At 42.9% G+C, this 23048-nt stretch overlaps 1 protein-coding gene across 1 annotated transcript in view; it reads left to right on the forward strand.

Annotated features, from left to right (window-relative positions):
- Nucleotides 1–23048, forward strand: part of TYR (tyrosinase) — a 227971-nt gene that overhangs the window by 203903 nt on the left and 1020 nt on the right. The window lies entirely within an intron of this gene.

A 23048-nucleotide genomic window follows, 5' to 3' on the forward strand; every position in this document is an offset into this window, starting at 1 on the left:
TTTGAATTGCACCCCCCCCCAACAATAGTTTGAATTTTTTCCACGCCTCCACAGATGCTATTGGATATGGTGTAAAGACTAATAATTTTCTACCTGGTCTGTCTTTGACTTTGTAAGATTCACACATAAATGATCACTGCATTCAGTCACATCTTCTACTTTCATACCTTGGTAAGAATTTTTTCCCAGTAGCTCTGAAATGTGAAATGCGCCAAAGAATAGCCATAACATGCATAACTGAAATAGCTGCGATTAAATTTCTGACCAACACAAATCCTGCTGTGTTCTCACCAGGTCAATTAACCTCTTAAAAGTGATCGGTTTCCTCTTTCTGGAGCGTATCTTCCTTTCGTTAGCCCATCTTTGTAAAATTTGACAGCCTATTTCCTCTGCAGATGCTTCATATCCCCAGAAGAACTTGCCATAAAATGTTATTCCTGCCAGCTTCTTAGTGATGGTAGTGGGAGAAATCCTCTGATCAATGTTGATCATATGAATTCTCAAGTAAAATGAAGATCCTCAATCGCCCAGTTCCCATATCTCTTTTGGGACCTCTGTTCTCTGCCAAGTTGCTCCACACACTACACCACAGAATTTCAGCCACTGTGAACGAGATAGCATGTCAGCAATAGCGTTAGACTGACCTGAAATATGCCGAGCTCTGAACACAATATTAAACATGAGACAGCCTAACATAAATCATTTCAATAGTTTTAATAGTCTCTTGTCCCTTACTTTTTGACCGCTCACTGAGGAAATCATTGCAGTGTAGTCAACACGGAAGGTTACTGTTTTGTGCACAAGTTCTTTCCCCATAAAGCTAATGCCACCAAAACTGGAAAAACGATAAGAATGCAATGGTTCTACCCTGTTGAATCCAATGGTTTGGCCATCTTTCTGAGCACCACCGTCCTTCCCAAAACAGACCCAAACCATCCCCACCTGCTGTGTCGGAAAATATTTCCATTTGCCAATGGAAGTGTTCATCAGCTAGCCACATGGTTATGCCATAAAAGTATTTAAAAACATCTGCCACACCTCTAAATCCACTCAAACTGCAGCCATTATCCTTATTCTGTGGTGTGGCAGCTTGGCACCTGCCGTAGCAGAACCAAGTCTCCTCTATAAGGATCTACCCACACTAAACACTTTGCATGCGAAGTTGAGAATAACCCAACAACTTTTGCATTTCTCTCAACTGAAGTTAAGGTTTTGAAAGTGTTTATCTAATAACTGAAGTATCTCTTATTTTAGCCTGAGGTGCTCTAGCTTCCATTTTGACTCTATCAAGCTCAAGTCCTAGAAATAACAAGGTTGTGCTTGGGCGTTCTGTTTTCTCTGGTGCTAAAGGCACTCCCAATTCTTTTGCCAACTTTGAAATTGCTGGAGACCCCACCTCTATTCTCCGCATCCTGCAGATCCCACAAACAAAAAATCGCCTAGGTAGTTAGTAATCAGTTCAAGTTTCATTTTGGCTGTGACACACCACTATAAGAAAGTACTAGAACATTTAAACAATCTGCATAAAACTGCACAGCCCACTGGCAAAACTTTATCCACATAAATTCGCCCATCGAATTATATCCTTAGCAGTAAAAAATCAAGGGGATGTATCAAAAGGAGACGAAATGCAGACTTTATATCACGTTTTGCCAACTGAGAGTTGTGGCCACATTGTCAATTGCATGGGTACATCAACAAAAGCAAATTATACCATGGCATCTTCTCTGGCAATAAAATCGTTCATAGACCGGCCCTCCGGCCATGATAAAAGATGAATCATTCTACATTCCCCTGGTGTTTTCTGGAGTACAATCCCCAATGGGAAATCATGAGATCCTTTAATGGCCAGTAACTAAAGGGGCCTGCCATTCGTCCTTCTGCTACTCCTTCAGGAAAGTTGTTATGAATCACCTGTGGACATTCTGCAGCTGATTTCAAATTATCTGCAAATCTACGCTGCCTAGGACCCTGATAACCCCGCTTGAAACCTATTTGAAATCCCCCACTCCAACATTGCTTCATCTTGTCTGTTTGAATAAATATTTAACTACTCACATAAAGCCTTTATACTAATTGGAGTAAATGCCCTTGTGGCCAGGTTGGTTGTAACCTCCTCTCCCTCTCCTTTGGCCCATGAAACCATTATGCGCATGTTCTCCAAAGCACTGGAGGACCGCATGTTTCCCGCCACATTTCGCACATTCATGCTTGTACTTGCAAGGGTGTTTGGGGTAATGAACCCTGTTGAAATTCCAACAGGCTCCTGAACTTCGTGTGTATTGCTTATTCCATGAACCCACCACCTTGGAGTGGATCTGTTAAGAAAGGGCTGATAATGATTTGCTAGGCCACTAGCCACATGCAGTGTCGTGGTGGGCACTCCAGGTACATCCATTGAACCCATAACTCATTATCTACTTCACCCCATGGCTTATCTGTGCATAAACTTAGCCTGGCCCTGAACTCCTCGTCATAGTGCTGCCAAGCATAACCCCTCCCCCAAATGCACGTTAGCGTTTCTAATAATGTCCATATATTTAAATATTGAGACTGATCTATCCAGATATTTTTCACAATAGAAACGTGTGCATATAGGAAAACTCAACATCCATGTATCGATGTTTGTAGGCACTCATGGACGTTTAGGTAACTCCCACGATTCCTCCGTTTGCCCTCTCCTGTATTAACTTTACTGTTTTCTTGTTTTTCATCACCCAAAATTCCTTCAGTCCCCAAACCCTTAACCATCATCCCTGTCCCGATACACTTGTGCACAATCTTTACTAACTTTCTATCGATCCACTATATCCCAACATTTCCACCAATTTAGCTCACCTGATTTATATCCTCATAGCACTCTGTTCAATGCCTGATCTTCGCTTCCCATTTCAACTTTCCTCTTTATTCTGATTTGCTCAGGGGCTCTGACGCCTGCAAGACAGAATTCTGTGTGGATACATTAGCTAGCCCACCCCCTTTTTCTTTAGCTAATGCCTTTTCATGACACTCCACCTATTACCAATATGGAATTTCACCCTTCCATGCTCTTACTACCACTCAGCTTTTCACCATCACCACCATCAAATTCATTCCAATCAATTGTTTTATTATCAGAACCCTTTATCAAACTTGCATGGTCCCTCGACGACTGGACAGGTGCATCAGACCTCCCCCTTTTCACAGCCTGGTGCTGAGAAGCCACTTCTTGCCTGACCTGTGTCTGGATCTTTCATGAGGCATACAGAGCCAGCATCTGTCTCTCGTCGCTTTTGAGTTTGTTCAGACTTAAAAGAACTGTGGTCCTCTGAGCAGTCCCTGAAAACCTGCTGTTGTCCTGTGACCTGACCTTTTCTTCTGGTACCCAAACACATTGCCCTATAACCTCAGTAGCCTGTCTGCCTCGGATTGTTGCCCCGCAGAAATCTTCTCTGCCTTTCAATTGTACTCTTCATTGTTTATATGGGTATCCAACTCCATTTGTCTATTTTTCTTTAAATTACTTAAAGCCTTTTCAATATCCTGCATGCCTGTGCCATCCAATTCAGTCACCAATATGTTCTTTATAACTTGCCCCTGCTTCACAAGACCTTTCTTCTATCCCTTTCTAAAATGTACTTTCTATATAGCCTTTTTATTATAAATCAAAAACCTCTCAGGAAAAATGTGTTGTCTTTTTAATGCAAAACCCTCATGCAATTCAGACTGAGGCTACACCCTTATGTTTTGTTCCCCCGAACCAACCCGTCTGCTCACCGGCTCTGACTCCGCCTGTGGCCGTGTACTCAAAGCCACTCCTTCATTCACTGCATCTTTGAAAAACGCCTCTTCAGCTGCTCCCAATGCAAGTTTGCGAGCACAACCTGGCTGAGACGCTTTCACCGGTTTTTAAGTTTTTTTTTTTTTTCTCCTTTTGTTACCAAGTTATCCAGTGCTTCCTCTTTAGAGGATACGCTCGCCACCTACCTCATAATTCTCTTTGCTTTAACAGGTTTATTGCCCGGCAGTGAATAGGGTATAACTGCTGCCACAACTACTCCTGCTGCTTCCCTATGCATCCTCGTCAGTCCCCCCATGCCTCAGACAAAACTCCTGGCTGGATGGCTGGATCAGATCTTCCCTACCTGCCTGTCTTTAGAGCACCCCTTACCGCTATGCTCTCCTTAGATGTAACTAATTTGGCATCAACAAACCCGGTCTACTTTATACCAGCCAAAAACACCACAAATTACAGATAACACTTCTCTAAAAACATACCTACCGGATAGGACCACATCGCAAATGCCGTGACTGACAAACTGTCACCTGTTGCAAAGTGCAAGTTCTCCCCTAATTCCTCATGCCCTCCCCACCTAACCAATCACAGACGCCGCTCGGGTCTGGATTGCCTCACCTGTCCGAAAACCCAGGGGGTGGATGCTGTGCGCACACCCCCTATCCCACGCCCCTCAGTCGTACCCATTGGGAAAACATCTGGTTTGTTGTCGGTGATATGTGCACCCAACAACCTAATTACTCTCTAAACTAGAACTACTGCACATGTGTAATATTATGCTAGTTCTCTTGAAATGTGAATAGTCCGTTAAGTAGGAGAGAAGCAAGATAGGCATGGCAGTCAGTTTCCAGTAGCTAAACAAGAAGGGCATTGCAGACAAACAGTCTGGAATAATCACTTAAGGAGAAGAGTAGTAGGATAGGCATAGCAGAAAACAGTCTGGAATAGTCAATTAAGTAAAAAAGAAGCAAGATGGGCATGGCAGTTAGTGTGGAATAGGCACTTAAGTAGTGTTTTAGTCCGCACAACCTGGTTACAAGGAGGAAAGCCATCTGTATCAATAGTGCATGCAATTACATTGCATTGTCTGTTGGTGAGACATACATGTTTTGTGTCCTAGGGCCCCCTGGAAGGAGGGTTTTAATATGGGAAAATAGTCACGGCCACAGAAATTATGCAGCAGGACCTAGTTGCTTGTCAGGTTTAACTAAATTGTGCAGCTATAAAAGGCCAATTATGCGTCATAGCGCAGCACATTTTGTTGCCGTATAACTTCAATATTTTCATATTTTTGAGCATTCATGCTGTCAGGTCAAAAGTTCACCTCAGTCTATCATCAAGGTGACCAGTTTCATAGAGCCTATCACTACGCAGTAACCCACTTGGCAGAATGTTTAGTATATATTGATCCATTTGAGCTACAAAAATGAAACTACATGAGTGAGATAAAGAGATTGAAAGTATTGCGGGGAGGAAGGAGACGTGACAGTAAACCAAGACTAGATAGCCTTGGTGTTGTGCATCCCCCACAACAGTGGGCTCCTAAGAAACAACGTTGGACACCTGCACTTAAAATTATATTTATATTTTTTGGACCACTAAAAAGCAGTTTTAATTTTGATATATAAAAATGTATCCACTGGTATACGAATGAAGGAATACATCTGTGTATTAGTTGGACAAGCTTTTTCTCATGTCCTTTTGGGTTCAATACTGGACCAAGACAAAATCAGAAAATCAAAACATGCAAAGTCTAGAAATTATTTCCCTATAGAGATCATATTCTTCACTACCTTAGAAAATCATGTTACTGGAACCACAGCTATCACACTCCACTTCGTTTTAGCAACCAGATGCTCACAAAATCTAATACCACCCGTTCAACATGTATGTTTGCATTCCCTCCTGTTAATGCTTTTTGAGTGTTCATGAAATACAGTATATGCAAACACCAAACCATAGTTATTCTTTTTACCATTTTCACACATATGACTACCACTTGTTTTTGGTCTTTGTCAGTGCATGTTTTCTATGAGACCCTTAACTATACTGTATCAGAAACCATTCAATCGTTTTAGGTCGAGTCCACAAGAGCATGCTCTAGCATGTGTGCTCTTGCCTTCAAGACTCTCGGTTCTAATAATGGGCTTGAAGCCTGCCTCTTATCACTATTTGGCATCGCTGTCCCTGTTCTTGCTGCCTTCTCGTTGGGCAGCCCTGGACATACAACACTTCCTATTCTCTCAGTGGCGCACGGAGCAAGTACAGATTAATGAGCTTTAATAATTAATGTCCCTCTGTTGCTCGCGCTGTGATTAAGGTTCTATTTTGCCTTTTTAATGAATCCTCTTCATGATGCATTTTCTAATGTAGTCACACTGCAAAGGCAGTGTAAAAAAAAAAAAGGTTAACGGAGCACACTGCAATGTGGCCCAGCCGTCTACTCTCGCACTGAAGCAGCCTCGTCCAGCAACATTGGGCGAGAGGGAAAAATAACCAGGCTGTGTTCAAGAGACTAAAAGGCCGCTTTATTGGATGGGTAAGCAGTTCTGAAACTTTTGAAACATTCTACAATGTATAATCCATGGCCTCACTAATACAAAACCCAAAACACCCCACTCTTAAACCTTCCCCCCCCCCCAAACACCACAAATCCCCAGAGCAGTCTTTAATGCTTCAATCTTCCCCATTCCTTTTCTTTCATCCACTGACCTTCCCTGTGACTCCCCCAGCACTCCCCGGTGTCCCCTCTTCCAACCCCTACTGTGTAATACCCCTAATCCTTCCTGCTTACTGTTCCCCCACTGACTGCCACCTGTCCAAGCAACAACAAAGTTTCTGGACTGCAAACCTGGGATCAACAAAGCACAGCGAGGTACCTGTAAAAATTGTGAGGGAGGGGCCAAATTTATCTTCCCTGAACTACCGAGCGACAGCGCCGGAATGAAGCGTTCCAAACCCAGCGGTTATTTTTAACCGTTACTCTGCCCCCTCCAGGGACAGCCAATCAGTAAATCCCAATGGGCCTGGGATTTACTACTCGCCTGAAGTTGCCTGAGGGTAGACATCCGATGGATGCCACCCCCAGGTCCCCTATCGGGCGAGAGGGAAAAATAACCAGGTCATGTTCAAGAGAGTAGAAGGCCTCTTTATTGGACAGGTAAGCGGTTCGAAAACCTTTAAAACATTTTACAGTGTATAATCCATGGCCTCACCAATACAAAACCAAAAGTAACACCCCACACCTGAACCTCCCCCTAAAAAAAAATCCCCCCCCACCCCAAACAACACAAATCCCCAGAGAAGTCTTTCAGGCGTCAGTCTTCCCCATTCCCTTTCTTTCATCCACTGACCTTCCCCGTGACTCCCCCATTGCTCCCCGGTGTCCCCTCTGCCAACCCCTACTCTGTAATGCCCCCAGTCCTACCTGCTTACTGCACCACCAGGAAAAACCCTGATAAGGAGTTACTTCCTGACACCTCCCCCCCACACAAAAACTGTTTAAGCTTGCAAGTTGTTTAACAGAACTTAAATCCAGCAATCTTGTTTGAAACAAAAGCTGCCATCGAAGCAGCTGGGCATAAAAAAATGCCTTGAAGTTGATCCGAGAAAAGCAACATTTGTCCCCCAGTATGTATTTCACCAGCACCACCATTGTATAGCTAAAGTTGACGCCAACTTTTCTCTTATTTCAAGCAGATATAGCTCTGTCCCCATCAATGAAAGACGGACCCCATCTTGCCTAAAGAATTTAAACTCTTCCTTCTTAATATCATGATGCTCCAACCAAGCCAGTCCCCTGTTCTTGCAGAAGTGTGACATTTCCCTGTTAACCTTGCGTCTGGCCCTCTCCACTGCTGTGTATTTCACAGCCCCCCTCCAGACTCTTCTGGGCACTAACGCTGTGACCACCATTTTGGTTCCCGACCAAGACCCCCAATGATGTCCAGATCCTTCTTCATTTCTTTAATCAAGCCCAAACCTGACAGTTGTACCAAATCATTTTTGATTTAAATGCAACAAAAGCACATCAGGGCAAGCTCCTACAGAGACCAAATTTGATAAAAAAGGGAGCAACTGCCCCCATCCCATGTCCCCTCCCCACCCCACCATTCAATTTTTACTTCATCGTTCCTGAAACCCAAATTCCTTCCCAAGGGTCCACGGCCAGTTTGTTTTTCAGCCCACTTAACGAACGATTGTCCAACTATCCAAATTAACATTAAAGCCACAGCTGGGATAGCTACACAACCTGAAGTAAGAGAAAAATGTTAGATATGCCATACAATTTAAGCATCCTCAATATCTCTAATGAATCAAAAGCAGCAATGGGATGACCAACAACCCAGTTTCTTCACCTCTTTGATTGAAAACCCCAGTCTTGCTTCTTCAGATGCTGCACCTATACGGAAATAATGTGTGCCGAAATGAAATGGATGTAAGCTTATGTGACCAAGCGCCTTTCTCATGACACCCAAAACTTGCGTGGCCGTGAGTTTTCTGCCATCCGGATGAATAAATACAAAACCCAACTCACCTCTTTCAAGTGCCTTGAAACTCAGCCAGTTATCTACTGGGCACACTATTCCTCCAATCCTCTTCAGAGACACAGTAGCCCCTTTTTTCTTTTGATCTGTCTTAGATTGCTCCAGGAATATTTGCACATACTCACCAGTAGCCTTGACATGCCCTTTCCTTAACCCCCCTCCTGATTTTTACCCAATAGCTCAGATATTCTAAATGCACCAAAAAACAACCATGACATACATAACTTGAACAATGTTTGCTCATAATGTGAAAAACATCCATGCCCTAAACCTTTTACCAAACTTACAAACACCTTCATGGAGTTAGGATCCCTAGCTGACCCGGGGGGTTTGTTCTCTTTTGCCCATCCTTGCAGTAATCTCCTACCCATTTCCCCAGCTACAGGCTCATATCACCAGAAAAAACTTTCCATAAAAACACAAACCAGCTAACTTACCAGCAATAGTTGTGGCCTAAATCTTTCTATCAATATGTTCATTATGAAGGTCAGCACATCATCCCTCCTTTGCAAACAGCCCGGTTCATCTCTGGCCCTACGAGCCACACCTATGCTCAAGAATTCCTCCCATGCTATCCTGTAAGCTCTTCTAGTGCTCTCTGCTAGCGACTTCTCAATCAGTGTCTACATTCTCAATCTGCAAGATCCCATTTCTCCTGTGGGACCTGTGTTTTCTGTCATTCTGTTCCGGGCGCCAAACCACGGAATCTCCGCCACTGTGAACAAGATAATGCGTCCAGTATATTATTGTTCACTCCTGGTACATGCTTGGCTCTGAAGACAATATTGAACATCAGACAACCAAGCATAAATCTTTGCAGTCGTCTTAAGAGGTACTTTTCTTTGACCCTCTGACCGTTAACCAAATACACTACTGTTTTGTTGTCTACATTGAAGGTGACTGTTTTCTTCTCTGACTCCTTCCCCCACACAGCCAAAGCAACCAACAAAGGAAAAAACTCAAAGAATGCAATGTTTCTTTTCTCTTTTATGCATCTCTCTGGCCATTCTTTTGCACACCGTTTTCCATCCCAAAACACCCCAAAGCCATTAGCAGCTGCTGTGTCTGAAAAACTCTGAACCATCCAAACACAATCTGAGTCAGGCGACCACATGGTTATCCCATTGAAACCTCTCAGAAATGTTAACCAAACCACAAAGTCTTCTCTCATGGCTGATGTAATCCTGATTCTATGGTGTGGCAAACTGACACCTGACATTGCAAAACCAGGCCTCCTGCAGAAAGACCTTCCAGCTCCTACCACCTTACAAATAAAATTAAGGAGACCTAACAAGCGTTGGATTTGATGCAATTGCAACTTGGGAGTTTGTAGTGCTTCATCCAATGTCTCAATAATCTCCCTGACTTTCTCCTGTTGGCGCCTTGTGTCCATTTTCACTATATCCAACTTGATTCCAAGGTAAACCAAACAAGTACTCGGGTCCTCCATTTTCTCTGGAGCTAGAGGTACACCAAATGCTCCTGCCATGGCCTGAAATTGCTTCAATGCATCTGTACATTCCCCACTCCCACCTGAACCCGCCAGCAAAAAATCATCCAGATACTGTGTAATGAATTCCTTTCCTGTTGTATAAGTGAAACACCACTGTAAGAAGGCACTAAAAAATTCAAACAAACAACAAGAAATGGCACAACCCATTGGTCAAACCTTGTCAAGGTATAACTGATTCTCAAACTGGATTCCCAACAATGAAATGTCCAAAGGATGCATGGGTAATAGTCTAAAAGCTGACTTACTATCACATTTCTCTAGTTCAGCTCCTGGACTCACTGTCCACACATAGCTACATCTACTGAGGCAAATTGAACTGTGGCATTGTCAGGATACTTCAATTCGATTTCCTCAGAAGCAGAAGATAACTCCTCAGTCCCGACCCGAGCTACTCACAACTAATATTAATCCTTCGTGCTGAGTACCCCGGAGGGGGAAAGGGGAATGGGATGGTAGAGAGACTGCCACAGAGATGATGAACGCCAGTACTCAGTCTGCCTCTTCACATCTAAGATTGGATACAGCACCTGCAAGAGTCACAGTCGCAATTACTAGGGACATATAACATCAGTTTTTCACTTTCTACTCTCAACACTTAATTCTCTTTAATTCTATTATTTCTTCACTCACCCTGAGTTTTCTGTAGCCTTGCTTCTCTCTATAAATGATAGCTCTTCTTAAAATAATGCTTATTACTGATTCTGGAAGAACTTCTCAACCTTTGTTAGAGATTGGTTTTATGTTGCTATATATATATATAGTTGGTGATAATGCGTTCTTCAAATCAGCTGATGTTATTTAATTTCTCCTGTCTTATTGTGACTTCTGTCAATACTTGTATTTGTAAATGCTTGTTCATTAAAGTTAATTTCGCCTTTCTTACTTCGACATTTGTTGATAACTTGTATTTGTAAATGCTTGTTTATTACAGTTAGTTTCTCCTTCCTTACTTCGACATCTGTCGATAACTTGTAGTTGTAAATGCTTGTTTATTTAAGTTCGTTTCTCTTTTAAACTCTATCTTGGTTTATTACCATTGAATTTGTAAATGCTTATTTGTTAACAGTTCGTTTCTCCTTTAAACTTGGCCTTTGTTTATAACCTTGACATCTGTAGATACTTGCTCTTTTAAAGTTCGTTTTTTCTTTGACTTTAATATCTTAAACAAGAACCTTGTAAACCTAAGGTTAATTCATACATTAACTCTGTAGCCTTGCCTACTTCCACGGGAACGGTCTACTATCAAACTCTTCAAATAAACCTTGACAATATTTATCCGTTTTCTGTAATATAATCTTCAAATGTAATTTTACCTCACAGGAGTTTCTGTCCTGAAGCGCGCTCTCTCTCCACACAGCTGATTCCTGTCAGACCTCAGTTGAAGTGCAAGGCTTCCAGCTGGAGAGCTCGTAACCTAGCAACCAACCGATTGCAAGACTAGAACTGTAACTAACCTTCAGGACTCACAGCGGCCATCTTGGATCTTCTCTTCTTGATTCTTCCTTTGAAATAAGCGCAAGATTACTCTGCAAACCTTCTTCCAGTTTGGGCTTTGCTGTCTCCACTGAGGATATCTCTTTGCTTTTCTCATGCACTTCTTTGATTTGACTTGGCAAGTATGTGTGGTCATGACAGTACTCCCCCTCAAGGAACAGTTCTCCAATTTAGGTTTGCTTGGGTAGGTTCTATGAAAGTTTCTCACTAATCTTGAAGCATGTACATACTCGTGCGGCTCCCAGGATCGTTCCTCTGGACCATAACCTTTCCAATCAATTAGATAATAAAGCTGGCCATTACGGATTTTGGAATCTAAGATTTGATTGACCTCATACTCTTCTGCAGAGCTAATCTGGATAGGAATTGGAGGGGAGTTTTGACGTAAATTTGGAGGACTGTTCTTTAACAAGGAGACATGGAAAACAGGATGTATCTTTAGATGAGCTGGCAACTGCAATTTAACTGCCACTGGATTGATCATCTTGTCAACTTTGAATGGGCCTATAAATCGTGGCTGAAATTTGCGATTTCCTTTGAGACGTAAATGACGAGTGGATAACCAAACTTTGTCTCCTTTCGAATAAATGGGGCTCTCTCTTCTTTTTCTATCAGCCTGAGTCTTATATGAGTCTTTTGCTTGAATGATGTTTTTTCTAGCCCTAACTAACGTGGTCTGCAAATCCCTCACCATCTCTTCTACTGCAGGCACTGAATCATCTTCTTTACCCAACATTACATTAGGATGTCTACCCTGGTTCAGATAAAAGGGAGTGAACCCAGTGGTGGAATGAACAGCATTATTGTAAGCAAATTCAGCTGCCCACATCAACTCTGGCCATTCCTTCTCTTCATCGAATAAATTGAGTCTTAAATACTGTTCTAACTCTTGATTCACTCTCTCTGTTTGCCCATCGGTTTCAGGATGGTAACTGGTAGAGTAACGAGAATCAATTCCTAATCTTTTACTAAAGGCCTTCCAAAAGCGAGAAACAAATTGGGACCCCATGTCTGAAACTAGAATTTTCGGGATACCATGGGGGCGTACTATGTGTTGTGTAAACAACTGTGCAACCTGTGGGGCTCGAGGGATTTCTTTCAAAGGAATGAAATGTGCCATTTTAGTGAAAGTGTCTACAAAAACTAGGATAGTGTTAAAACCTTGGCTACTAGGGAGGTCCACTATAAGATCCACAGTAACAGTATGCCAGGCATGGGGTGCAGTGGGCAAAGGTCTTAACAGACCTTGTGAAGCTTTTCTATTTGATTTCCTTCTTTGACATTTGTCACAAGTTGACACATATTGTCTTATCTGAGTTTTCATTTTTGGCCACCAAAATTCTCGTTGTATTAGATTTTGAGTCTTTTGAATTCCTTTGTGTCCAGCCAATTGATCGTCATGATAAGCCTGAAGAATTTTTTCTTGCAGCTCCACAGTCAGAACATACAGTGCACCTTTAAAGTATGGCAAACCTTTTTTGATTTCTCTTCCTTGGCCTTCTTTGGACCACTTCAGCATTCCTTCGAATGTTAAGTTTTCTTGAATTTCTTTGGTTAAATTTTCATACAATATGGCAGATATGAACTTCTCTTGTGGAATAATCAATTCTTTTTCTGGAGGCTCTTTAACTGCACCGGTATCAATTCGAGATAGAGCATCTGCCTTCCCATTTACTTTTCCTGGTCTGAAAGTGATAACAAAATCAAAGTCTGCAAAATATAGGGACCAACGCAGTTGTCTAGCTGTTAGAGTTCGAGCTGATTTAAAAAACTGTAAATTTCGGTGGTCCGTGTAAACGGTCACTTTATGCTTAGCTCCCAAAATGTAATGAAAAGTTTATTTGACTGCCAATAGCTCCTTATCCGCAATTGAATAATTTATCTCTGGTGGTGTTAATTTTCGAGAGAAATAGGCCACTGGATGTAATTGACCTGTATCTTTATGACGCTGGGAAAGGATACCTCCTATGGCAACATCTGAAGCATCTGCCTCCACATAATATGGCTCATCTGGATTGGGGTGGAGCAAGATTGGAGCTGAGACGAAGGAATTCTTCAAAAAATTTAAAGCATTTTCAGCTTCTTTTGTCCACTCAAACTTCACTCCTTTCTTCAACAATCGAGTAATGGGTGTAACTGTTTGAGAAAAATTGGATATGAATCTTCGATAAAAATTAGCGAACCCCAAGAAACTCTGGATCTCTTTGACATTGCAAGGAGAAGGCCAATGTTGCACTGTCTTTATCTTGGCAGGATCCATACTAACTCCTTCTGGTGACCAAATGAATCCTAAGAACTCAACTCGTTCCACATGAAATGCACGCTTCTCCAATTTTACATAGAGATGGTTTTCTTGCAACCTTGTGAGGATGGATCGAACATGGGAAATGTGCTCCTGTAGATTGTCGGAAAAGATTAAAATGTCATCTATATAAACCACGGCAATCCGGTCGAGGAATTCTCGGAACATATCATTAACGAAATGCTGGAAGGCAGCAGGAGCATTGCATAACCCATAAGGCATCACTTGATATTCAAATAATCCGTATCGAGTCCGAAAAGCGGTTTTCCATTCATCCCCTGAAGCCACTCGAATCAAATGATATGCTCCTCGCAGGTCCAATTTGGTGTAGATTCTAGCATTCTTTACTTGATCTAATAAAACTGACACTAAAGGCAGTGGGTATCGATTCTTGATGGTAACCTGATTGAGGGCTCGATAATCAATGCAAGTTCGAAGACTCCCATCCTTCTTTGGTATGAAAAATAGTGGGGATGACACTGGAGATTCAGAAGGACGAATAAAACCATTAGCAAGATATTGATCCAAATACTCCTTTAAATGTTGATTCTCTGCTTCTGTCAATGCATATATTCTGCTACATGGCAATATCGCACCTGGCTCCAGTTCAATTTTGCAGTCGTAGGGTCGATGTGGTGGCAATTTCTCAGCCTCCTTTTCATCAAAAACGGCGACTAAATCCTCATATTCTTTTGGGATTTCTGCTGTCTTTAGTGCACAGATCATTGAAGAGTGTGATGATAAACAGGCTGCTTGGGACTTGGTGGACACTTCCACTCCATCATGAAAGCAATTCTCTTTGCAGTAAGAGGAATTCATCTTGATCGTTCTTTTGCTCCAATCAATTTGTGGATTATGTTCTGTAAGCCAGGGCAGACCGAAAATGAGTTGAAATTGTGGAGCATCTATCAAATTAAAGATTATCTGCTCCTGATGTCCACCAAAACCTTGCATCTGAATTGGTTCGGTCTCATGGGAAATGGGTCCTGAAGAAAGATTGGTTCCATCCACAGCTCTTACTACTTCCAAAGTAGATTTCTTGATAAATCGAATACCCATTTTACGAGCGTATTTGATATCACAGAAGTTGCCCGTAGCTCCAGAGTCTATCATAACTGAGATCCCTTGAATTTCCTTCTCAAGGGTCTTAACTGATACTGTTTGTACCAAATGTGGCGCTGCGGTTTGTAAGGTATTTGCCACTCGTTGATCTAAAGGAGTTGTCTTGGGTTCTGCTTTCATCAGGGCAACTCCCTCTACTGATGAAGCTGGCCTTTTCCCGACTGAAGAGCTTTGGGTTTCTTGGGACAGTTTTTAACAAAATGCCCAGATGCACCGCAATATAAACATAGTTGATTCACTCTTCTTTTCTCTTTTTCTTCCTTAGATAAAGGACCTCGGATGGAACCAATTTGCATTGGTTCTTCTATCGTTATCCCTTCTGCGGCTCTCGTATGATCATTTCTTACACGATCAATTCTCAGGGGAAATGGTCGATACTCTCTTCTCTTTTCTGCTCTTCGTTCACTTAACCGGTGGTCAATCTGTAACACAAGATCAATTAACTCCGAAATTTCGGTGGGTCTATTTGGAACTTGTGCTAAGGCATCTTTCAATTCATCTCTCAGTCCACGATAAAATATGGCGGCTCTTTTTGACTCCGGCCAGGCAGTCTCTACAATGAGTTTATTGAAATGAGCCAGATAGGCTACTAGATCTTTATTACCTTGCCTGATTTCCAGTAGTTCATAGTCAGTGGCTTGAGCTGCAGTTCGCCGATCAAATATTCTTAAGAACTCTTCCTTGAAATTTTGGAAATTATATAAAACAGGATCATTTCTGGAAATTATTGGCATGGACCATGCGGCCGCATCTCCTGTCAGATAAGACAATGAAAAATGCCACTTTGGACTGGTCTTCGGAAAAAATGACTGGTCTACATAAAAAATGCAATGAGCATTGGGTCAGAAAAATCTGTGCCTTATTTGGATCCCCACCGAAGCGCTCGGGTTGAGCCAAAGGAATAATAGGGGAACCGCATGAATTACTTGAGTGGATATACCTGCAGACTGTGAAGGGCTAGGAATTTGTGAAAACACAGATTCATTTGATTTAGCGGTGTTCCCTAACTCATTTATTCGCTGTTTTATTTGGGCTGTTTCTTCTATGGTGTTATTTAATTGTTTCTGTAACCCTTCCAAAACGGTGGCTAATGCTTTTATATCAATTCCTTCTGCCATTCTGCTCAGGAGGAAATCTGTTTTTTCCCTAAAATTAGGGTGATGGCACTTCAATCTGTCAGGATACTTCAATTCGATTTCCTCAGAAGCAGAAGATAACTCCTCAGTCCCGACCCGAGCTACTCACAACGAATATTAATCCTTCGTGCTGAGTACCCCGGAGGGGGAAAGGGGAATGGGATGGTAGAGAGACTGCCACAGAGATGATGAACGCCAGTACTCGGTCTGCCTCTTCACATCTGAGATTGGATACAGCACCTGCAAGAGTCACAGTCGCAATTACTAGGGACATACAACATCAGTTTTTCACTTTCTACTCTCAACACTTAATTCTCTTTAATTCTATTATTTCTTCACTCACCCTGAGTTCTCTGTAGCCTTGCTTCTCTCTATAAATGATAGCTCTTCTTAAAAGAATGCTTATTACTGATTCTGGAAGAACTTCTCAACCTTTGTTAGAGATTGGTTTTATGTTGCTATATATATATATATATATATATATATATATATATATATATATATAGTTGGTGATAATGCGTTCTTCAAATCAGCTGATGTTATTTAATTTCTCCTGTCTTATTGTGACTTCTGTCAATACTTGTATTTGTAAATGCTGGTTCATTAAAGTTCGTTTCTCCTTTCTTACTTCGACATTTGTTGATAATTTGTATTTGTAAATGCTTGTTTATTACAGTTAGTTTCTCCTTCCTTACTTCGACATCTGTCGATAAGTTGTAGTTGTAAATGCTTGTTTATTTAAGTTCGTTTCTCTTTTAAACTCTATCTTGGTTTATTACCATTGAATTTGTAAATGCTTATTTGTTAACAGTTCGTTTCTCCTTTAAACTTGGCCTTTGTTTATAACCTTGACATCTGTAGATACTTGCTCTTTTAAAGTTCGTTTTTTCTTTGACTTTAATATCTTAAACAAGAACCTTGTAAACCTAAGGTTAATTCATACATTAACTCTGTAGCCTTGCCGACTTCCACAGGAACGGTCTACTATCAAACTCTTCGAATAAACCTTGACAACATTTATCCGTTTTCTGTAATATAATCTTCAAATGTAATTTTACCTCACAGGAGTTTCTGTTCTGAAGCGCACTCTCTTTTCACACAGCTGATTCCTGTCAGACCTCAGTTGAAGTGCAAGGCTTCCAGCTGGAGAGCTCGTAACCTAGCAACCAACCGATTGCAAGACTAGAACTGTAACTAACCTTCAGGACTCACAGCGGCCATCTTGGATCTTCTCTTCTTGATTCTTCCTTTGAAATAAGCGCAAGATTACTCTGCAAACCTTCTTCCAGTTTGGGCTTTGCTGTCTCCACTGAGGATATCTCTTTGCTTTTCTCATGCACTTCTTTGATTTGACTTGGCAAGTTTGTGTGGTCATGACAGGCATCCTCTTTCGCTATGCAGTCATTAACAGATAAACCTGTAGTGTGGTTAGTTTTACGTATTCTTTGCGCTTTAGCTTTAGGCTTTAGGCCTTTGTGCATTTTGCCCTGAATATATTTTATTCATTTGCTGACAGCTTAGAGCCTCTGTGCACTCTGCTCTACATGCTTTTTATTAGGCTTCGTACTGTTATTTTTCACATAGCCAGTTCTACGGTGTTGTTTTTTATTCATATCACACTGTTTTGCCTACTTCAGCACTGGAGTTCTCCATAACATATTTACTCTGTGCTTCAGTCAAGGATACAGTCTGGTACATTGCCGATAGACGTGGTAAGAGTTTAGACTTGGCATTCCTGCGTAGGGACGCAGATCACGATGACATGTTAGTTATAAAATCACTTCCTTGTCCCAATACACGCAAGAGGGAGATTCCGACCAGGGAACCACAACTTGACGCTGACTGCCTTGTTGCAGATGCTGAACCAAGATCACAGGCCTTTGCTCAGGTATGAGTGTATCAGTCTCCCTAGTGATACAGAAAGGCAAGCTGAAAGCTTAACATGCTGTGCTCTAAATAGAACAAGCAGAGGGAGAGTAGAAACGGTTAGGAATTATGATAGCTTTATTTCTATGTTTTACTCTCCTGGTTACTATATCAATCCTACTATGTTGTGTTGTATTCTGGTTATTGCGGCTCACGCCTTAATATCTAAAATACAGTCGTTTTATTAAAACATTATATAAAACTTATACTGTCTTTGTCATTTGTATATGAGACCATATTGTGAATGAGAGAGTTGGTTTGGATCTGAGTGACCACGACTTCCCTGAGAAGTTCCAAAGATGTCATGCGCTCGGCTGCCCAATCATTTCTTCCCCGTGGGAGAAATGAGGCACTGCTAGTTAGCCGGAGCAACAACCGGATTTAGGGTGACAGAGTTCCTTACACGTGGGTCAGACTCAGTCCCCCACACCGTTATCGATCCTGCTGCCTAGAAATCCAGTAGTCTCATTTAGGATAATGAGAGCCAACGCGACAAACCTTCTGGCCAACAAATGTGATGTATCATCCGAAACTCACCCTATTTATTTTTTTGTACCACCCCTAAAAGAGAGATCATTAAGTCAGTTAAAGGCCAATAATCAAAAGGGCCTGCCATTCTGCCTTCTGCCACTTTCTTGTCCAGTTTCTCTTTTATGATACAGGGATGCTCTTTTGCTGATTTCAAATTATCAGCAAGCCTCGGTGCTCTTGGGCCTTGGTAACCCAACCTGAAACCTCCTCTAAACCTCCATTCCAACTTCACTGCATCCTCTCTGTTGGGGTGAAATTTTAACCAGTAACTCAGGACTTCCAATTTAATTGGAGTAAAAACCCTTGTGTCCAGATTGAAAGGTTTCCCCCCCTCTTCCTACCTTGTCCACCTGTACTGAAACCTCCTTGCTCCCCAAAACATTGCAGGACTGCATGTTTACCTCCGCACTTTGAACATTCGTGTTTGTATTTGCATGGATTTCTCGGACAATAACCTTTATTGAATCCCCAACATGCATCTGAATTGGCATTCTGACCGTGTAACCATGTGAGCTGTCTTCTTTTTTTCTACATTATCAGCATAATTTGTCCAACTTGTAAAATATAATCCTTAGACATGCTTTTAGCGTCCCCCCACAGCCCCCAGACCTCTTTGTCTTCAATACTTTCAATTCTCTATTCCCTTGCCAAAAAGGTATCTCCTTTCCTCCAATTCTTCCCTTTCTTAATCAAAGTCTAACTCGCACTCCAGGACCTCATTAACCTCTGAAACACTCACACCGGGATGCTCCCCATCTCCAACCTCTCCATCAAAACTTTTCCAGTCAATACTTTTCTTATTTAATGCAAATGATGACGTTTGGTGCTACTTCACTGTTGGGAAGGTTGCTCCGAACCTCCCCCTCACTTCATGGCAATTGTCCCAGGTCGCTCCAAACCTGGCCGGCTGTTCCTCACTGCATCTGCGCTGTTCATGCAACATGCTCCCTATGTCGCCCTGCAAGTCGCCCATATCTGCAGAGACTGTGGCCCTTAATGTTCCCTGAATTAAGCTCTCCTTACACACCTCAATAGACTCGGGCACCCAAAGCCATCTACCCAACCCAGACTGTGGGGAAGAACCACCAGTGTATTCAAAAGACCCTTCACCTAACCCTGTGCCTATGAATTCTTTTTGCCTTTTTATATTTGGTATTTCACTCTCCACTACATCCTCAAGGGCTCCCAACACCTTTCTCCGTCTCTTTACATTTCTTATGAGTGACTTTCTGGTGCTTCTCATTTTGCACCCCCACCCCCCTCCCATGGCCCCTCCATGAAGGTCTCATGTGCAGAAGCGATCTCTCAGTACTTGGAGCAGCTTTTGGAAAATGTTCTGTTCATTGCAGAAGGCTTTTACAAATGTGTACATTTGCCTTCCCACTTTGTTTAGACGCCCTACTGAGCAGCTGCTCCGTTTCATGCTCCCCCTCCTGTCCCCTGCTTCTCACATTGCGATCAGCGGGCAGTGCTGACGCGGCACGCCACTTTCTTTTTCCTGACTGGAATACCCCATGGCCAGCCCCTCGCTGACAGACCTATGCCCAGCAGCCACTGGTGCACACGCGCGGCCCGGCCTCGCCTCCCTTCCCAGACTAGAGATGCCTGAGCCGGTAAGCCGCTTGCCTCTTGCGCTGCCTCCTGTTTTCTCCCCTTTCTGCTGTCGTCCCCTAGGCAACGAGCACTCACATATTCATTACGTTGTTGCGGCAGCGAACAAGCTAGTATCACCGCTACAACACCGCCTGCTACAGCACGCTTACGACGCTCCAATCCAACCCAGGCTTATGAAAAAACGACTGGTTGGATAAGGTCCTACCTGCCTGCCTCACAAAACACTCTGAGAGCTCCCCTTACCGTGGCCGCCTTATCCACCATAACATACATGTTATAACATACAAAACCCTGGGGGCCAACATTTTTCTTCCCTCCACTACCAGGCCACAGTGCTGGAATGACACGTTTCAAACCCAACGGTTATTGTTAACTGTTACTCAGCCCCGCCGCAGAGACTGCCAATCAATAAATCCCAACATGCCTGGGATTTACCACTCGCCCAAAGTTGCCCGAGGGTGGGCATCCGATGGATGGCACACCCAGGAGCCCCCATTGTGAGCTGCGGCTGTCAACTCTAAATATTCACTCCATCATTCCTACATTGTGCGAGGCAAGAAGCTGGAATTGCTCCTATAAGGGATCACTTTAATAGCACGAGATATGCCTTTCCCCCTTTGTTACACAGAGTTGTAAGTCAGCACTTGTGCCAGCTCGGAGATGTCTCTCCCACATACAGAACGTGATGGTGATGCAGCCATTAGTATTTCTGTTATTGGGTTTTTATTATTGTTTTGTTGTGTTTGCAAGTCATAGTTAAATTTAAAAACGTGCTTACGGGTGTGCACGTGTATTGCAGAACTAAGTCGTGCAACTGCATGTGGAAGTAAGTGCAAACCGCAGCCCAATAATGGATCACATCTGGGCATAATTCTGTGGGACCCTTAATGTCAACATTACAGACCACCATATGTAAAGCAGCCTCTTATGTTTGGGCTTGTTCATATTTTTGGCAGCCTTACTAACTCTGGGGTGGTATCGGGACCCCTGATGTTAATGCGGGAAACACGTTAGCATGCCTTCATTTACAAAGAAAGGGCCAGCTCTCGGCGGCGTATAAAGTGCCTCTCCCTTTATTCCCTTTGGCTTTCATGCATGTTGAAACTCTGAGCTTTCTTCATGTGTCAATAGTTGGGTGATTAGAAAGCACACACTCTTTCATTCTGATGTTTTAAAACAATACATAGCTGATCAGTGTTTACAGAGATCCTGATTGCTCTAGAGGCAGGAGAACCCCAGAACATGCAAGGTAGCTCATCGGGGAGGAGTGGAGCTGGACCGTGAGATGGCTCGTATTAACACCACTATCTACTCGTTCCCATCCTTTACATTACCACAACCAGGTACTCCCATTCCACACCGCAGGCCCTGCCCCCCAAACCTGAGCCACTGTTACAAAGTACATGCGCCTAGGTCTTACTTTTACTGCCCCCAGTTACCGCCACCCCATAAAATTTACTGCCCACATGTGCTTTTTTTCTCTGCCTTAAACCATATCACTCCAGTTACCAAGCCCTCCTGAACCATCAACACTTTAGGCGCAAACTCCCTCCCCCCTAACCCTCACCAACAGGCACATAACCACTCCTTCCTCAAAATATTACTGCTGCAATGCACTGAGCCTCTTCCCAACCGATATGACCCCCTGCTACTGATCACACCTTGTTTCGTTCCAGTATATTGCTTTTACCACCAGCACCAACAACCCTGCCTCTGTGCGACCAGTTGTTTTTACCCCCTGCCATTGCTTTTACCTCCCCAGTGTTGCTTCCCCCGCCCCGTTTACTTTAAAAAAAAAAAAAAAGCTTCCATGCGATTTGTTTTATTTTTATCTACAGTTCAACTGTGATCGGTAGATTAAAAAGAAAAGACACAGGGGCATATTTATACTCTGTTTGCGCCGTTTTTTTTTACGCAAATCCGACGCAAAGCTAACTCCATATTTATACTTTGCCGTTAGACCCGTCTAGCGCCAAAGATCTTGGAGTTTGCGTCATTTTTTTGCATGGACACCTACCTTGCGTTAATGATATGCAAGGTAGGTGTTCCCGTCTAAAAAATGACTCCAAGGCATGTGCGCCTTATTTAAACTCCCGTGCAAAAATGGCGCACGGGAGTGGGCGGGTCAAAAAAAATGACGTCCAGCCGCTTTTGCGTCATTTCTTAACGCCTGGTCAGGGCAGGCGTTAAGGGACCTCTGGGCTCGGAAGGAGCCCAGAGGTGCCCTCCCATGCCCCCAGGGACACCCCCTGCCACCCTTGCCCACCCCAGGAGGACGCCCAAGGATGGAGGGACCCATCCCAGGGAATTTAAGGTAAGTTCAGGTAAGTATTTTTTAAAAAATGTTATTGTGGCATAGGGGGCCCTGATTTGTGCCCCCCTACATGCCACTATGCCCAATGACCATGCCCAGGGGACAGAAGTCCCCTGGGCTTGGCCATTGGGTAAGGGGGCATGACTCCTGTCTTTGCTAAGACAGGAGTCATGTCAATGGAGGGTGGGAGTAAAAAAAAAATGGCGCTAATCGGGTTGAGGCAGATTTTTTGCCTCAGACCGACTTGCCCCATTTTTTGACGCCCAAGCTCCATTTTCCCCTACGCCGGCCCTGCCTGGTGTGGGTCATTTTTTTTTACGCACACCAGTCAGCTCCGCCGGCTAACGTCATTCCATAAATAAGGCGCCCGCATGGCGCTTTGGAATGGCGTTAGCCGGCGTTAACATTTTTGACGCACAACTGCGTTGGCACAGTTGTGCATCAAAAAGTATAAATATGGCCCACAGTGCCCCTACGAAATGACGCCGATGGCAGTGTGCAGCATAGCTCAATATCATTTGGAAATCTGATTTGTCAATACTTGTGTTGTGACTTTAAATTCAATTAGTAGACGTTGTTTCTTTTCCAATTTTAAAAACCTTTTACAAGTTATAAAATGATTATGTTGCCTTGTGAAAAATAAGTATTTACAGTAATCAAGCTAGGCGCCAACAGTAAAGTACTCCACAATTCTTACAATGAAGTTGAGTTCAGGGAAGAGTTCTGTAATTGCTAGTCCTTTGGAACAGGGACCACTGACTTGCCCATTTAAAT

Source organism: Pleurodeles waltl, chromosome 8 (genome assembly GCF_031143425.1).
Source record: "Pleurodeles waltl isolate 20211129_DDA chromosome 8, aPleWal1.hap1.20221129, whole genome shotgun sequence".
Classification (NCBI taxonomy): domain Eukaryota; kingdom Metazoa; phylum Chordata; class Amphibia; order Caudata; family Salamandridae; genus Pleurodeles; species Pleurodeles waltl.